The sequence below is a fragment of the Eschrichtius robustus genome, chromosome 4 (assembly GCF_028021215.1).
Source record: "Eschrichtius robustus isolate mEscRob2 chromosome 4, mEscRob2.pri, whole genome shotgun sequence".
In the NCBI taxonomy this organism is placed as follows: domain Eukaryota; kingdom Metazoa; phylum Chordata; class Mammalia; order Artiodactyla; family Eschrichtiidae; genus Eschrichtius; species Eschrichtius robustus.
In genome coordinates this window covers 139,419,311-139,438,805 of record NC_090827.1, presented here as the reverse complement: position 1 = coordinate 139,438,805, position 19,495 = coordinate 139,419,311, and the positions used below count along the sequence as shown (strand labels likewise).

The 19,495-nt window shown below is 35.5% G+C and overlaps 1 pseudogene; it reads right to left on the bottom strand.

The window, feature by feature from the left end:
- Window positions 1-15,820: 15,820 nt before the first annotated feature.
- The window catches only part of LOC137763546 (cytochrome c oxidase subunit 7A2, mitochondrial pseudogene), a 36,546-nt pseudogene continuing 32,871 nt past the window's right edge, over window positions 15,821-19,495 (bottom strand).

Sequence of the window (19,495 nt, the reverse complement as noted above, 5' to 3'; positions counted from 1 at the left end):
ACTGAAGAACTCAATAAATGAGATGAAGAACCCGATAGAAAGCACTGGAAATAGAGCAGACCATATGGAAGAGAGAATTTGCAAGCTTGAAGATATAAATCTAGAAGTGATTCAGGTAGAAGAAAAGAGAGACACAAGATTTTTTTAAAAATGAAGAAACTCATGAGAAAAATCTGACTCCATTAGAATAGGAAACATAAGGATAATGGGTGTCCCAGAAACAGAAAAGGGGCTGAAGGCAGCAGAAAGCTTTTAAATAAGAAACAATAGCTGAGAACGTCCCAAACCTGGGGAAGGAACAAGTCCACAAAGCTAATAGAACACCTAATTATCTCAATGCAAAATGACCTTCTCCAAGACACATTATATTGAAACTGTCAAACGTCAATGATAAAGAATTTTAAAGGCAGCCAGGAGGAAAAAACAGTAACTTACAAAGGAACCCCCCATTAGGCTATCAGCAGATTTCTCAGCAGAAATTCTACAGACCAGGAGGGAGAGGAATGACATTCTCAGAAAATGGAAAGATAAAAAACTGCCAGCCAAGAATACATTATCCAGCAAAGTTTTCCTTCAAATATTAAGGGGAAATAAAGGCTTTCTCAGACAAACAAAAGCTGAGGGAGTTCATCACTAGCAGACCTGCCTAATAAGAAATGTTGAAAGGAGCTTCTCTACCTGAAACGAAAACGCAAACGTACACAGAATTTTCAGTAAGGTGATAAACGGACAGACAGAGTTAGAAAATTGTAACTCTATATCAGAAGAGGTTGTTAAACTCAATTATAGCATAAAGTTTAAAGGGAAAAAGATTAAAAATAACTATGGCTACTTCAATTTGGTAACAAACTCACAACATAAAAAGAGATAATTTGTGACAACAAAACATAAAAGGAGAAGAGGAAAAGGATGGAACCTGTGTAGGCAAATGAAGATAAGATGCTATCAGCGGAAAAAGAACTATTTTATCCATGAAATGTTTTATACAAATCTCATGGCAACCACAAAACAAAAATCTAAAGAAGGGAAACAAATCATAAATAAAGAGGAAGCTAAGAAAAACATCAGAAAAATCATCAAACCAAAATGGCAGACAGAAACACAGGGGAAAAGAAACAGTGGAGATATAGATCAACCAGAAAACAAAAGATAAAATGTCATAACTAAGTCCTCATATATCAGTAATCACCCTAAATGTAAAAGGATTGAATTCACCAATCAAAAGACACAAAGTGGTTGGATGGATTAAAAAACAAGATACAACTATAAGCTGCCTCCAGGAGACTCAACTCAGCTCTAAACACAGACATAGGCTCAAAGTGAAGGGGTGGAAGATAATATTCCAAGCAAATGGCAGCGAAAAGAAAGTTGGTGTAGACATACTCATATCAGACAAAATAAACTTCAAGTCAAAATAGGTAACAAGAGACAAAGATGGACATTACATAATGATAAAGGGGACAATCCATCAAGAAGACATAACCTTTATTAAATGTATGCACTGAATGTAGGAGCACTAAGATATACAAGGCAACTGTTAACAGACCTAAGAGAGAAACTGACAGCAACACAATAAGAGTAGTGGACTCCAACACCCCACATACATCAATGGATAGATCATTGAGACAGAAATTCAACAAGGAAATAGCAGCTTTAAATGAATGGACTTAATATATATCTGCAGAACATTCCATCCAACTGTAGCATGATACACATTTTTCTCAAGTGCACATGGAACATTCTCAAGGGTAGACCATAAGTTGGGACACAAAACAAGTTTCAGTAAATTTAAGAAAATTGAAATCATATCAAGCATTTTTTCTGACCGTATGAAACTAGAAATCAACTATAAGAAGAAAGCTTGAAAAATCACAAATATGTGGAGACTAAACATGCTACTGAAAAACTACTGAGTCAATGAAGAAGTCAAAGGAGAAAACAAAAAGTATTTGAAGACAAATGTAAATGAATATATGACATACCAAAATCTATGTGATGCAGTAAAAGCAGTACTAATGGGGAAGTTTACAGCAGTACAGACCTACCTCAGGAACCAAGAATGTAAAATAATCTAAACTACACCTAAAGGAACTAGAAAAAGAACAAATAAAGCCCAAAGCCAGTAGAAGGAAGGAAATAACAAAAATCAGAGCAGAAATACATAAAATAGAGACCAAAAAGACAATAGAAAAGATGAATGAAAACTAATCTTTGAAAAGATAAACAAAATTGACAAACCTTTAGATAAACTCACTTACAAAAAAAAAGAGAAGGTTCAAATAAATAAAATCAGTAATGAAAGAGACGTTACAACAGATACCACAGAAATACAAAGGATTGTAAGAGAGTGCTGTGAACAGCTATATGCCAACAATTTGACAACCTAGAAGAAATAGATACATTCTTAGAATCATACAACCTTCCAAGACTAAAACATGAAAAAACAGAAAATTTGAATAGACTGATCATTGGTAAGAACATTGAAACAGTAATCATCCCAAAAAACAAAACAACCAGATGACGTCACAGGGGAATTCTACCAAATATTCAAAGATTTCATACCTATCCTTTTCAAACTCTTCCAAAAAATTGAAGAGGAGGGAATGATTCCTTACTCATTTTACAAGGCCAACATTACCCTGATACCAAAACCAGTCAAGGACAACACAAGGAAAGAAAATTATAGATGAATATCTGTGAACAAATTAGATGCAAAATCCTCAACAAAATATTAGCAAACCAAATTCAACAATATACTAAAAGGATCATACACTATGATCAAGTGGGATTTATCTCAGGGATGTAAGAATGGTTCAATACCCACAAATCAATCAATGTGATACACCACATTAACAAAATAAAGGATAAAAAAATCACATGATCATCTCAATAGATGCAGAAACTTGACAAGATTCAACATTGATCTATGATTTTTAAAACTCTCAATAAAATGGGCATAGAGGGAATGTACCTTAATATAATAAAGGCCATATGTTACAAACCCACAGCTAGCATCATACTCAGCAATGAAAAGCTGAAAGCCTTTTCTCTAAGATAAGGAACAAGGCAAGAATGCCCACTCTTGCTACTTTTATTCAACATAGTATTGGAAGTTCTAGGGAGAGCAACTAGACAATAGAAAGAAATAAAAGGCATTCAAATTGAAGAGGAAGGAGTAAAACTGTCACTGTTTGCAGATATCATGATATTATGTATAGAAAACACTAAAGACTTCACCAAAAAACTATTATAAATAATAAAGAAATACAGTAAAGTTGCAGGGTACAAAATCAATATACAGAAATCTTTTGTATGTCTGTACACTAACAACAAACTAACAGAAAGAGAAATTAAGAAAACTACCCCATTTACAATCACAATAAAAAGAATAAAATACCTAGGAATAAATTTAACCAAGGGGGTGAAAGACCTATACACTGAAAACCATAAGACATTGTTGAAATAAATTAAAGAAGACACAAAAAATAGAAGGATATTTCATGCTCATGGATTGGAAGAATTAACATTATTAAAATGTCCACATTACTTAAAGAAATCTACAGATTCAATGCAATTCCTATAAAAATCCCAATGACATTTTTCACTAAAAATGCCTTGAAATTTGTATGGAACCACAAAAGACCCCAAATAGCTAAAGCAATCCTGAGAAAAAAGAACAAAGCTGGAAGTATCACAGTCCCTGATTTCAAATTACACTACAAAGTTATAGTAATCAAAAAAGCATGGTACTGGCAGAAAGACCACAGATCAATGGAATAGAATTGAGAGCCTAGTAATAAACCCACACGTACATGGACAACTAACTTATGACAAAGGAGCAAGAATGTACAATGGAGAAAGGAAAGTGTCTTCAATAAATGGTATTGGGAAAACTGGACAGCCACATGCAAAAAAAAAATAAATGAAACTAGACCACTATCTTAACACCATACACAAAAATTAACTCAAAATGGATTAAAGACTTGAATGTAAGACCTGAAATTGTAAAACTCCTGGAAGAAAACATAGGTAGTATGCTCTTTGATGTCGGTCTTAACAACATCTTTTTGGATATGTCTCCTCGGCAAAGGAAACAAAAGCAAAAATAAACAAATGAGACTACATAAAGCTAAAAAGCTTTTGCATACCATAGGAAACCAACAACAAAATGAAAAGACAACCTACCAAATGGGAGAAGATATTTGCAAATCATACATCTGATAAGGGGTTAATATCTGAAACATATAAAGAACACGTACAACTCAACAACAACAACAAAACAATTAACAAGTGGGCAGAGGATCTGAATAGATGTTTTTCCAAAGAAGACATTCAACAGACACATGAAAAGATGCTCAAGGGGCTTCCCTGGTGGCGCAGTGGTTGGGAATCTGCCTGCCAATGCGGGGGACATGGGTTCGGGCCCTGGTCTGGGAGGATCCCACATGCCACGGAGCAACTGGGCCCATGAGCCACAACTACTGAGCCTGCGCGTCTGGAGCTTGTGCTCCGCAACAAGAGAGGCCACAACAGTGAGAGGCCCGCGCACCACGATGAAGAGTGGCCCCCACTCACCGCAACTAGAGAAAGCCCTCACACAGAAGCGAAGACCCAACACAGCCAAAAATAAATAAATTTAAAAAAAAATTAAAAACAAAAAGGATGTGATCATTTAAAAAAAAAAAAAAGATGCTCAACATCACTAATTATCAAAGAAGTGCAAATCAAAACCACAATGAGATATTACCTCATTCCCTTTAGAATGGCTGTTATCAAAAAGACAAGAAATAACAAGTGTTGGAGAGGATGTGGTGATAAGGGAACCCCCATGACGCTGTTGGTAGGAACGTAAATTGGTGCATCCACTATGGAAGACAATGTGGAGATTCCTCAAAAAATTAAGAATAAGTTAATCATATGATCCAGCTATTCCACTTCCAGGTATTTATCTGAAGAATACCAAAACACTAAGTTGAAAAGATATATGCACCCCTATGTCCATTGCAGCATTATTTACAGTAGCCAAGATGTGGAAATAACCTAAATGCCCATTGATGAATGAAGGAATAAAGAAGATGTGGTATATATATGCAATGGAATAGCACTCAGCCATTAAAAAATGATGAAACCTGGCCATTTTCAACAACATGGATGGACCTTGAGGGTATTATGCTAAGTGAAATAAATCAGACAGAGAAAACAAATACCATATGATTTCACTCATATGCAGAATATTAAAAATAGATAAACAAGCAAACAAAACAAAACAAAAACAAACACTTACCTACGGGTAACAGACTGGTGGTTTCCAAAGGGGAAGGGTGGTGGGGGGAAGACAAAATGGGTAAAGGGGGTCCATGTATGGTGACAGATGGAAACTAGATTTTTGGAGTTGAGCATGCTGTAGTGTATGCAGAAATAGATTAATAATGTTGTACACATTAAACTTATATAATATAAACCAATGTTACCACAGTTTTTTTTTAAGTGTGCAAAATACTACCCGAACACTGATGGGGGTTTGGGAGGGGGTGGTGTCATAACTTAAGATGGGTCTGTTCCTCTTGGAGACCAAGTTTCAGGAAGAGAAAATGTAGCCATTACAGGTAACACATGTCTGGTACTCCTGCAGCTTTCTGTGCCGTGGACTACAGTGATTCCCAGGCATATCATATCATCCATTTACCTGCTGCATGGCTACTGCGTGCTAAGCATGTACCCCTTATTCTGGAAGAAAGATATACACACCAGAGGGTTTCAGGATAACATTAATACATTAATTGTCAAAGATATAAACAAATATTTGTCTCACTCTTCTTATTCATATGTATTCTCTTAGAACCTAGAGTCTCCCACAGACAGAAATCATGAGATACCTCTTGGGATTACTGAATGCGTGGCCTTAAAAAGTGAATGCAACTTCCAAAAGTTTTAAATTTAAAGTCAAGGTGTACCTAAACCACTGGGGAAATCTGGCTCAATTTGTATTATCATTTTTCACCATACCACTTTATGCTTGGTCTCTCTTGAAATTTTCTTCTGAAGTACAGGCAAAGTTTCTGTCATTAGGGGACTACTGTTGTGTGAAGTCAGCAAGTGCATTTCAAACTTTAAAATATGCATTAAAGGCATTATAGTTGCAGTCAGTAATTACAGTAAGCTCTAAAACCCTGGCCTAACAGGTTCAAGGACAATGCTATAGTGGTATATATATATATAATACCTACTTGTTATGACAACCTTATGTAAACACAATTTCAAGTAAGTGTTCATTTCATAATGACTTCTGCTATCAATACTCAATCTACTTAGTTACCAGAAACTGTCAATATGCCCTTCACCTCACATGTTCTTAAGTGACACGTACCACTTCTCCAGCTTGTTATTTATTTGTTAGCTTTATTGATTTAAATTCCTTCTCTAGTTCTACTTACATGCCTAGAGGAGAATGATATTAGAACAGACTTTGTGACAAAGATGCAATGAACAGCTTAAAGTGATCACTACTGGATCAATCTGTAAGGTTGAGGGAAAATGGAGAGATATAATTGCATCAAGATGTGTTTATCACTATTCTTAATTTACACAAACCGATTTCCATGAATGTACCTATTAAATTCAGCTAATATTTTCTTTTCAGATAATAAAGAACCCAATCCTGTCATTTAACAAACATTTCTTAGTACCTACTATGTGTTCCCAACAGCACTGGGGAGGGAAAGATGAATAAGACATGCTCTTTGTTTACAACCTAGTGGGGGAAAAAGAAAGAATTTAAATAATCACACTACAATGTAGTGAGTACCAAAGTAGACATTTGAATGTTTGGGGGTTTGAATTTTTTGTTTTTGCTGTAAATAATAACAACATCTTCCTAAGGAGTGCCAATGAAATAGAAGTCCTTGATGGGATTGTGTAGGCAAGTTTAAATAGAACCTCAAGAGTTCAATTGCTTTGCATAATAGAGGAAGAAGATTTTGACCATCTAGGAGAGAGGTCTAGGACAGCACAGTCCAGTAGAAATATAATGTGAGCCACATATATAATTTTAAAGATTCTGATGGTCACATTTAAAAAAAAATAAAACAAGAAAAAGGGGAAATTAATTTTAATAATATATTTTATTTAACTCAATATATCCAAAACATTGTCACTTTAATAATTAAAAACTTATTACCAATATATTTTACGTTCTTTTTTCAAAGTCGTCAAAATCTGGCTTGTATTTTACACTTACAGCACATCTGATCTAAAACTAGCTACATTTCAAATGCTCTAGAGCCACCTCAGGTGATCAGTGGCTAGAGCACCCGACAGCACAGATCTAGTAGGTGATAGAAGAGGGAGTGAGCAATGAGAGGGCAGAAGCCTGTGTACCGTGCAATACAATCTATCCCATAGCCCCCGCAATCTTCAGTTAAGGATACAGTACTCAAATACTTGGTGTGAGGAATCTGTGTTGCAGAAAATGATGAAGCTCAGCTTCACAAAAGTACTTATGTGGTGTGGGTCAAATGTGCAACAGTATGTTTAAAGACAAAGAGACACGAAAGGGTGTGAATAAATAGCTGAAGAAGTTAAGAGTTGTTATTAAGGGATGAAGCCAGACAGACGTGCCGGGGTGAGAATGGAAAGGACTCTGTGCACCATGCAAAGGGATTTGGTCTTATGTTGAACACAGTAGGGAACTATGGAGTGTGTTTATGCCTGAGAATACATGATCGGATTTCTGCGTAATTTCACCTAGATGTCCCGTAGACACTTCAAACTCAACATGATCAAAATTTAACTCATTGATGAACCATTCCTTCAAACCTGCCATTTCTATGTTTCTTAATTCCTCCCACTTTTTTTATTTTTAATAAATTTATTTATTTATTTATTTTTGGCTGCGTTGGGTCTTCGTTGCTGCGCGCGGGCTTTCTCTAGCTGCGGAGAGCGGGGGCTACTCTTCGTTGCAGTGCACGGGCTTCTCATTGAGGTGGCTTCTCTTGTTGCGGAGCACGGGCTCTAGGTGCACGAGCTTCAGTAGTTGTGGTACTCGGGTTCAGTAGTTGTGGCACACGTGCTTAGTTGCTCCACGGCATGTGGGATCTTCCGGGACCAGGGCTTGAACCTGTGTCCCCTGCATTGGCAGGCGGGTTCTTAACCACTGCACTGCCAGGGAAGTCCTCCTCCCACTCTTTTATCCTCCCAGACCTACTTCCTAAGGTCCTGCAAGGCTAACTACTTTTCCCACTCTCCACTTCCCTAACCCTATTTCAGGCCATTACTATCTCTTGACTGGATTATTATAACTGGTCTCCTTCTTCAGTCTTGATCAATTTCAATCCATTCCCCACAGAAACACAAATTCGTCTAAAATGCAAAGTAAATCCCAAAGTTTTCTGTTTGTCTCCTGCTTTTCTTAGAAGAAATTCCCAATCTCCTAAAATTGGTTTAGAAGGTTCTGAGTGATCTGGCTCTTGATTACTTCTCCAGCTTCAACCCAATTTCTTCTCACCCTCCACTTAAGCCATATTGAACTTCTTACAGTCCACCAAATGTGCCCACCACTTCAGAGCCTGGCAGGGGCTGTGTCTGATTTACGGAACATATTCCCTAATTTTGTGGTCTCTATATACATGACCTTCTAGGAAGTCTTTCCAATTGCCCCCAAGTGTAAGTTAGACTGCCCTCCTATATGGCTCTCTAGTTCCCTATATTTCTCCTGTCATAACAATAGCACGCTGTTTTATAATTTTCCATTAAGGCATTATTTCCCAGTCAACTAATTTTTCCACTAACACAGAGTAACCACGTATTTTTCTCAGTGGTACCTTCAGGTCAAACCATACCTGGCAAAGATTTAGGTACTAAGGAAATGTTTGTTGAATGCTTAATTTATATCAATAGATCCGAGGCTTATAGAGAGCAGAGGAAGGTATCAAGTTAGGTTACTGTGACAGTCTATATAATAATAAATGTTGAAAGTCTGAAATAGACAGGAGGACTGACAATATGTGGGGGATGAGTGAAGTATAGTGAAAGATATTTAGAAAGTAAATTTGACATGACTTGGTAACTAAGTGGATGTAGGAGATAAGAGAAAAGAGTTAAGGATAATGCCTAGTTTTAAATCTTAGTTAGTGATTCCAGTAAAAGAAGAAACACAAAAAAAGAGCAGCAAGCTTGTGTGTAGGGAAGGTAAATAAGGGTGTAGAGGTCAATTTTGAAAACATTTAGTTTCAGGGAAATGTAGAAGATCCAACTACTGATTGAGAACCTCCTACTGGAAGTAAAGCTTAGTCTAAAAATTCATTCTAAAAGGATCACTAAGAACTGGGAGCCCTATACACTTCAAAAAGTTGTAGTAAATCTTTTGCCACATGTTCAGTGCTTCCATCTAATCTTTTAGTTGTCAACTCAAGTATTAGCAGACAACAAATATTACCAAAAACAAAAGAGAGTTTCTACTATAACATATAAAAATTGAAATAGTTAAATAAAAGTTGGAGGAGACTGATTTTGCAGGAAAAATAAAACTTCAAAGGAAATTAATACTCTTAGGTAGAAAATAGGGACTTCCCTGGTGGTCCAGTGGTTAAGAATCCACCTTCCAATGCAGGGGATGCGGGTTCGATCCCTGGTCAGGGAACTAAGATCCCACATGCTGCAGGGCAGCTAAGCCCAAGTGCCACAACTACTGAAACTGCACACTCTAGAGCCATAACTAGAGAAGCCCACACTGCACAACAAAGCACCTATGGGCCACAACGAAAGATTCTGCATGCTGGAACAAAGATCCCACGTACTGCAATTAAGACCCAACACAGCCAAATTAATGAATGAATGAATTAATTAATTTTTAAAAAGAAAGTAAATAAAATACTGCAACCATGAAAAAGAACAGGATACCATTTAAAAAAACAAAACAAAAAGGACATTCCGAGAACAAAAAGAGGGGGTAGATTCCTAGAAAATTAGAACTTTGACAGTGGAAATGAAAAGTTCAAAAGATAAGTCTGAAGAGAAATTTAGAGAATATTCTAGAAATTTGGGCCAAAAGATAAAAAGATGAAATAAAGATAAGAAATTTGCCAGTGAGGTCAAAAAGTTATAGTAAGATAGGAGTTCCACAAACGGAGTACAGAGAAAAGAGAGAGGAGACGACCATTTGTATTAGTTTCCTATGACTGCTATAACAAACTACCACAAACCTGGTGGCTTAAAACTACATAAATATATTTGCTTTCAGTACTGTACTGTAGATCAGAAGACTAAACTCAGTCTCACTGGGTTAATATTAAGTTGTTGGTAAGGCTGGTTCCTTCTGAAGGCTCCAGGGAAGAATTCCTTTCCTTGCCTTTTCCTGCTTGTAGAAACCACTCATATTCCTTGCCATGTAGTTCCTTTCCTCCATCCTCAAAGCATATTACTCTAACCTCATTTTTGTCATCACATGGCCTTCTCTCTAACTCTGCATACCTCTTATAAGGACCATTATGATTGCATCAGGCTTACCCAGATAATCCAGGATAATTTTCCTATCTCAAGATAATTAACTTGACCACATCTGCAAAATTCTTTTTGCCATAAGATTTACATGTTCCAGAGATTAGAACATGGACATCTCGAGGGGGTGAGGGTGGGGGTGGGGTGAGGGGGACCAGAGAGAGCATTATTCAGCCTACTACACTGTTGATAAAATAATTCATGACAACTTCCCACAACCAGAAGATCTTAGTCTGGAGGTTAAAAATACGCCTTACTTCCCAGCACAGTAATGAATACACAATAAAGCACAGTGTAGTAAATTTTAAAATATCAGAAATATATGAAGATCCTATAGACTACAGTGTAAACCGTAATTATGTACTTCTACCCAAGAGTACATTAAACATTAGAAGACAATGGAAAGAAATTATTTCCAACCTAGTATTCCATAACCAGCTAAACTACTAGTCAAGTGTCAAGTTAGTATAACCCTGATATCCATACCTGACAAAGATACTACAAGAAATGAAAAGTTAAAGGCCAATATTTCTCAAATTAAATAACCCTAAATGAAATATTAGCAAATTAAATCCAGTAATATATTAACAGGATAAGATATCAACACCAAGTAGAGTTTATTCCCACAATGCAAGGTTAGTTGAACATTTGAATGTAATCACAATCAGTATAAATGACCACATCCATAGACTAAAGGAAAAAATAATATAAATATACTAATAGACTAAGAGAAAGCAATTGATAAAATTCAACATCTATTCATGATAAAGACTCTCAGCAAACTAGCAATACAAAAGAACTTTCTCAATCCAATAAAGGTTTGTTTTGTTTTGTTTTTTGGTGAATATTGGCAAGCTGATTTTAAAATTTATATGAATATGCAGAGGACCCTGAATAGCCAAGACAACCTTGAAGAAGAATTAAGCTGGACGATTTATACTTCCAGATATCAAGACTTACTGTAAATCTACAGCAATCAAAAGGGAAAAATTAAGTCAAGTCATAGTAGTCAAAATAATGGTAACTCCTAAAGAGTGAGTATTGACTAGATCGGGGACTAAGAAACCTTTTGATTGATAAAAATGTTCTATATCTTCATTTAGATGGTGTATACAGGTGTGTGTGTGTGTGTGTGTGTGTGTATATATATATATATATATATATATATAGTCATCAAACTATACCTTTAAGATTTATGCAACTTGCTATATATAACTTCACCTTGATAAAATTTGAAAGGTTTAATTTATATTTCAGGGTAGAATAAAAACATCTTCAGACATGTAAAGTCACAAATATGCTTTCTGTGAAAGCTATTCGTGGATGTATTCTACAAAATGAGAGAGCAAACCAACAATGAGGAAGGCCTGGGACAGAAAAAATAGATCAAACCAAGGAGAGAAAATGAAGGGATTCCCAGCATGAGGGTAAATAAATCCCAGAATGTCAGCTGTACCTCAGATAGGAGGGAGAATAGCCCAGATTGGAGCAAGCTCTGGGAGAGAGAACCCCAAAAAGATTAATTTGATAGAATGCCTGGTACATCTGACCATATAGAGAGGAGATTTAGACAACTGCAGATAATTTGAAGTTTAATTAATGAAAGGTACAGAGAAAAACAAAAACAATAAATAAGACAACTTTTTTTCCAGGAAGCCCATAAATTGTATAGGAAAATTAACTTAAACAGTTTATTAATTAACTTGGCTCTTTGAACAGCCTTTACTTGGTTATAATCATGTGTTCACCAAATATCTAACCAAATATACTATAAATATAAAAGGGGTTAAATAATCAGCTAAGGGGTGAAAGAGTTTCCTCTGGGGTGGAGGGATTAGTGGGAGGCATAGCTGGAGACTGATATTTTTGTAGTAAACCTGGCAGCATATTTCAACTTCATAAATGATGTACATGCACAATTTTTACTTAAATAAGATCTCAAAAATTTTCAGAGAGGATGGGAGTGATGCAAAAGAGATTAACAGGTGATCAGTCAGGAGATGAACTTCAGAAGGACTAATGGTGGGACTGAGTGATAGATTGCTGTGGATCATGGTCTAGATGGAATAGCTCAAGGTTTTCCAATTAAGTTTTCAATGCAATACCCTTGCATTTTAAACCTATCATTTTTCAGAGCAAGACAACCTTTCTTTTTGAAACTCCTTTTTTTTTAATGCAAAATGCTTTAAATAATTTGTGAAGCATTCTGTCAGCATTTTATGCTTGCTGGGAAAAGAAGTTTTCTTCTCTCTTCCTATTATTGCTATCTCTCAACACTTGCAGCAGAGAATTTATTACTTGTTAAAGCAGATGACATTCCTTAAGTGTTTTCAGGAATTATAAACAATTACAGGAAAGAAAAGTGTTTCCATTACCAAAAAGGTAATAATGATGGAACCCAGTATTGAATATGCCAGTGAGATCACACAGCTTAGAGAGCAAGCACAGTGTTTTAACCTTTATCCTAGCTGATAGAAGATGATGCAGTATTCTATTATCCAGAATGACAAGTGATTTATTGGGATACTTTCTTTTCTTCCAAACTGTTTTAAACCACTGTGTTTTTTTTTCCAGTTGCACTGATTTTTCATCTTAGTGCACATACAGGGCTATAAACATTTGAGTGACCATAAAAAAAAAACAATAAAAAACCCACCACCACCAACATTCTCAGTTCTGAAGATACTCACTTTGTTAGTGCTATACCACATGGAGGTTTGCCTCATTGCATGCCCAAACAGCTTTTATTTAGGCAGATTTTTTGTAGCCTTGTCTAAAAGTAAACAAAGGCTTAGAAAATTCCTAACATTTTCCCCAAAATCTGCTTGCTAAAATCTTTTAGAAAAAATCATTGTATGAGGAGCCAGATACTCTTGCTAAAAGAGAAAATTACTTTAAAATAGGATTCTGAAACATTTAAGGATGCAGGGAGCAAATTAAAGGCTGATAGTGGAACTGTGATGATTATGTATGTGCCATTTTTCAAGCCTGAAATTCTGGTGTGCGTTTTCCTTGCCCTCAAGGGAGGTGAGATTGTCAGTCTTATGGTAGTTGTTCAGAAAACCAACAGACAAGCAGTTTTCCTGAGGTTCTGAAATAAGAACAAATCATTTAAGAACCTTTCCTCCTAATGTTCTTCTCCAATGGAGAGAAAGACCCCTACTCCAGGTCACTGCTTAGAGTGGCAGATAATTATTTGGTTTTCAGGTAGGGAGCTGGTGGGGAGTACCAGAGTCAAAGGGTGCTTTGTAACACTGATATCTTTTTGACAAATTGCCCAGATTTCCTGGTTAATGAGCCACTGTTACCTATGTTCTGTAGATGTACAAAATGAAAGTTCTGAAAGATAAAGACTGCCACTCTAGTGCATTTTCCGTTATTGCTTGCCCTTTGGGACTTTGTTACATACTAAAACTTAGAACTGTGTATGCATGAAATGGGGGGAAAATGTTATTAAAGATAACGATCAGTATAGTTTCAGGTTTCTTTTTATTTTAAAACATATAATCTAGCAAGAAGGAAGTCTAAAGTATTGAGGCCTACTTAGATTAGGGAACAAAAGAATTGGATTCTGACTACTTTAATGAGTGGTTTCAGTAAATTCCTTAATCTTTGTGCACCTAGGGCTTTATCATCTGGCAAAAAATAAAGTGAAAAAAAGAAGAGACATTAACTCTAAAAAGCCTTCTAACTCCAAAAGTGGTTTTATTTTCAAAATATCATCATTTCCATGGGATATTAATCTACGATAGTATCTGTTTAGAATATTCAAACATTTTATCTATACTTTTATAATTTCTTCTGTTTACATTTACTATTAATCTTGTGATTTATATAGTTTTAAAAATCACATCCATAAAGGATATTAGGAAAATTTGTTGTGTGAGGCCAGTGTGATAATTTTTTATTTGATATTAAAATTATATTAATTAAGATGCTGGGAGTTTGGGGTTAATATATGCAAACCATTACATTTAGAATGGATAAAAAACAAAGTCCTACTCTACAGCACAGGGAACTATATCCAATCTCCTGGGATAAACCATAATGGAAAAGAATATAAAAAAAAAATGTATATATGTGTATAACTGAGTCACTTTGCTGTACAGCAGAAATTAGCACAACATTGTAAATCAACTGTACTTCAATTTTAAAAAAGTATAAAAAAAATTTAAAAATTAAAAAAAATTAAAAAGATGCCGTCATTAGTTGTTTTAATTAATATAATGAAATATTTCAGCTATATTAAAAAGTAAGGATATAATAAACATCTACCACCTATTATAATAACTTTCTAGGCCCAAGATGGAGCTGCTCCTGCCTTGGGTACCAAGTGAGCAAATTGAAACTTAGGTGAACTTTCTTGTCCCTGTAAATGTTCCACTTGACCAGAAATGCAGTATAGCCAGTCAGCCAATCCCCAAACATGAAGCCAACTCTGAGCTCTATAGTTATTTCCTTTTCCCTTCTCACCCCAAACAAGGTTGACTATGTGGCTCCAGCCAATTAGATATTTTATATTTTTCTCTTCCTTGTCCTTTATTCTTTATCCTATAACAGCTTCCTGCCTTCCACCCCATTTTGCAGTTTTCTGAATAGAGATGGTCTGCTTCATCAAGTGTTAATAAAGTTTGTTTGTATCACCTAAATTCCCTGCTTTAAGCATTTTTTAACACACTCAATTGAAGAAAAAATTCCATTCATCTCCTTTTCTCTCTCAAAATAGCCATTATCCAAAAGCCATTATTTCTAACCATGTTCTTATAATTTTACCTATAAACTCTGTATTTGTATACAATGTGTCATCTTGCATGTGTCTATTCTTTATAAAATAGTAGCATACTGTACTTATGCTATACATATACTTTTGAGATTATCTACACTGATTATTTGGCTATAACTCATAATTTTAATTGTTCTATTTCGATGAATTAATGTGACAAAATTTGTTTATGCATTCTCATAATGAATGTGAAGGTGGGCCCACATTCATAAACTCTCAGAGGAGAATTCTGCTACCCCAACTCCCAGCTCAGGCCGAAACAGGTAAGTTGCTTAGCTGACTCTCTGTGCCAGTGAGTAGATATTTTTCCAGTTCACCCTTGACTTATTCACTGTTGTTGCAACTGTTCCATAGTTTTTCATTTTATTTTCCATTCCATTTTCTTTTTTTTTTTTTCCATGGTAAAGACTGCTTTACTGGTGGCAGGTAGTACAGGTCAATAAATATTGATCCCCAAAGAAGAACTCAGTCAGTTACCAGATACTGGTCCACAGAGAGCTGAATGGAGTTGAACCAAGTGATTGCTGGGAGGATAAACTGAAATCAATCCTGCTTCTTGGGAAATGAAGCCACAGCCAGCTGATATATGGCATACGCTGTTCCACCAACTGTAAGAATCATGATGGCTCTATACAGGAGGGTATCAGCTATCCCACACTTTAGATGCACTGGAATTTCATTATCCTTCTGAAAGAGCTTTTGTTTCTCTGGAACTTTATTTTCAAACTGCCTGCGTGAAGCAGTACTTATGGTCCTCCGGGCAGTCTGACAAAGCGCCAGCACACTCCGCAGCGTCTTGTCTCACTTACTGCCCAACAACCGCGACAACTGAACACCAGGAATGAAGATCCGCACGTCGGAACCGGAACTACCTTCTCTCTATTTCATTTTCAACTCCCTGATTCGTGTATCCACAGTGCCGTTTTCTGTTCCTACAGGGCCATTAAATTCCAATTCTTGATGACTGAGAGATGGAACCAACCCTCACCCCCATTCCCACCTCCCAAGGCAGCTGCCACATCAGCTGGGGCTTTGTTTCCTCATCATTTATCTCCTTTGGGATTTTTCAGATTCACCTGTGGGCATTTAAATGAACAGTTATGTTCTGTGTAGTATTTCGAGGTTTTTAATAACTGAAAGTTCTTTAGGTTATCTAATCCCTACCAACCAAAAACACCAAGCCATTTAAATTGTTTTTACTGGATATAATGTTTAACATTCAATTCAACGATGGAGAAGATAATTTTAGGATTGCTAAAAATGAAACCAAATTTTTCATATATGATTCAGTGAGAAATCTTTATATTAATGTCATATCCAAAATGGTTTAGCTCTTTTTAAAGTTCTTTTCAGAGGCCAAAGATGAAGAATTTGGTTTCTTTCAAAGGTCTATTATTTAATTCATGTAATTTATTAATGTATTTGAATTTATATGAATATAATTATGATTAACTCATTTATTCAACTCATTTCATCTTACATTTTCTTGATTTTTATTGAAATACCATGTGTCATGATCTACAAGAATTCAAAAATCAGTAATTTTGCCAACTTTTCCCACTATTCTCCCATAACTAGCCTATGCCCACAGTAAAACAAGCTGGAGGGCATTTTACATCCCAATGTGAATGATTTTTCTGCCTCTGAACCTTTGTTTATGCTTTATACCATCCATATACTCTTATTCCCCACTCCTCAAGTCTAACTCTCAAACCCTACCTATTCTTCAAGGCCTCTTAATATGTCTGTCATCTTCATGAAAGCACTCTTTATTCCCCAAATATGATCTCCAGTCTCTTTCTGCATAACTCTTCTGGTTTTATCATATTCTATCTTGGTTTACTGCTTCATTGTGATTTTATATTTTGTTTTAGCTTAGAAAATAAGTGTCTCTTTTTTATTCTTACAGTCCATGAAACGCTTGGAGAATTTGTAGAAAGTCAATAAATACCCATTAAAATTCAAGATAACTAAAAGCTCCTTTGCAATTCAAATTGAATGTTTTAAATAATTATAAATAGTATCATTACTTAAATATAAACCCTGAAAGGGAAGATTTAAAAGTGCTACATGCTACATAAAAGGTGTGACAACACATGGAATAAACCTCTCTGGATTCCTACAAAAAGGAAGGTTTAGACTAGATGACTCCTAAGGTTTCTTCTACCTCTAAAATGCTAATATTCTTCTCCAACTTCAGATGCATTTTCATGAACATTTCGGTCAGGGGGCATACTGTTCAAATTGGCAATGAGATGGTCACCTGATGAGTGCCAGGAATGCCAGCTCCCCAAGAAATTGGGTGTTTTAGGAGTATAGCTAGGGTGGGGTGCACCTGGATGCTTCTTCCTTTCATGCATTGCTGGAAGCCATGCAGAAGAAGCAAATAAAAGACAAACAGATAATACTAGAAACAGGAAGAGAAACTCTGTCCTCCTCCAATGTCTCTCCACTGCCCTCTATTGTCTTAGCTTAACACTGTGCCTGTTGAAAGTAAGAAATGATTATAGGATCCAGCTTCTGTATTGCAGAGCAGGCAATGCAGGATGGATTTGAAGCTGAGAGGCAATAAACTGATGATTGGCACAACGGGAATATAAATTTCATTGCATACATATTATCCTCAATTTAGGAGCAGATTTCCTAACATTTAAAAGATGGAATGGTCATGTTATGATATGAGGAGGTAAATCTGGATTTAAAAATTGTATAATTCTTTCAAACACCAAAGTACTAGTTAATAAACTACAATTTCAGTATATTAAATTATAGCAAAACAGCTCAATGCATTACATGATTTTAACTTATTCTATAATTTTACAAATGAAGAATATATTTCACTTTTCCAAATCTGTTCCAGTTTGATATCAAAGTCTATTTGTAATAAATACCATGAACTACTCATTGGGAAAAAGACAGACACGTGCCTTAAAATGAAACAGCATCTAGTGGTTGGTATATTAAATTATAATGACTCTTTGACTCTAACCTCTAGGAATTTACTTGAATAAACAGACATAGTATGATAGCACTAAAATATCATGTTCCTCCACAACACTGTAAATCAACTGTACTTCAATTTAAAAAAAAAATCATGTTCCTCAATTAACAGAATAAAGATCTGTTCTCCACTATGATTTCCTTGGATCCCATCATTCATTTATTTACATTTTTTTCTATTATATTTAATAAATATAAAAATCCCTTGTACAACTTGGGTAGTATGCCATAGTGGTTAAAAAGCATGGGCTTTAAAAATTGAGTAGGTTTGAATCCTGGCTCTCATACTTGTGCGACTCTGGGCAACTTGCTTAACTTTCTCAGTTTTGTCATTTCTAAAATGGGGACACAGTACCTGCCTCATAGGGTTTTTGTGTGTATTAAATGAGCTAATACAAGTAAAGTGCTTAGGACTTTGCCAAGAGCATAACAGGTGACAAAAGTTTGCTATTGTTGTTTTCCCTACTACCTATCCTTGAGAACAACTGTCAAGCACTCGATTGATTATGTGACTGATTATGTTAAGAAGAAACAACTAATTTTCCCTAAAACTCTATTACCACATCAGAGAATAGAGGGATGAATCTAAAATGAACTCTCTCTCCCCTTAGAATTCAGGACCATTTGACTATTTCTTCAGAATAGGATCAAATGTATTGTTTGTACTTGTCCTAACACCTTGTCACATAAGTCATGACTGATTTATCCCTATCACTTAAGCTTTCAATTATCATTATGAAACTTGTTTTTATGTTTACATTTATATATTTCCTCACCCCAAATCACCCAACTGATCCTCAGAAAAAAATCTGTTAAGCTCTAAGGATAAAATTTCTCAGACTTCTGATTTTAAAGCTTGTTAAATTTCCTGTTTCAAGTCATGGATATCAATGCTAAAGAAGTTACTGATATAAAGTTACTTTAAAGAATAACCTGGTCCTGAGAATGTGCAGTTGAGCAGACAAGTGGTAGAACAATTTTTTCCTGCCAGCCTTAATACATTCATGTATCTAGTAGCTCAATTCATAATCATTTAATAAAGTGAACATTTGTAGTATTAAATATTAAGAAAGAAACAGGCTATTAAAAGTTAAAACCCTACTTGTATTTAGCTATGTTTAAAAAAAAAAATCCCAGGAATATTGTAATGAGTCTAGGTTTAGGAGCAAGCATTGTGCAAGTTAATGTAAGTAATGAACCTTTCATGTGAAATGATGT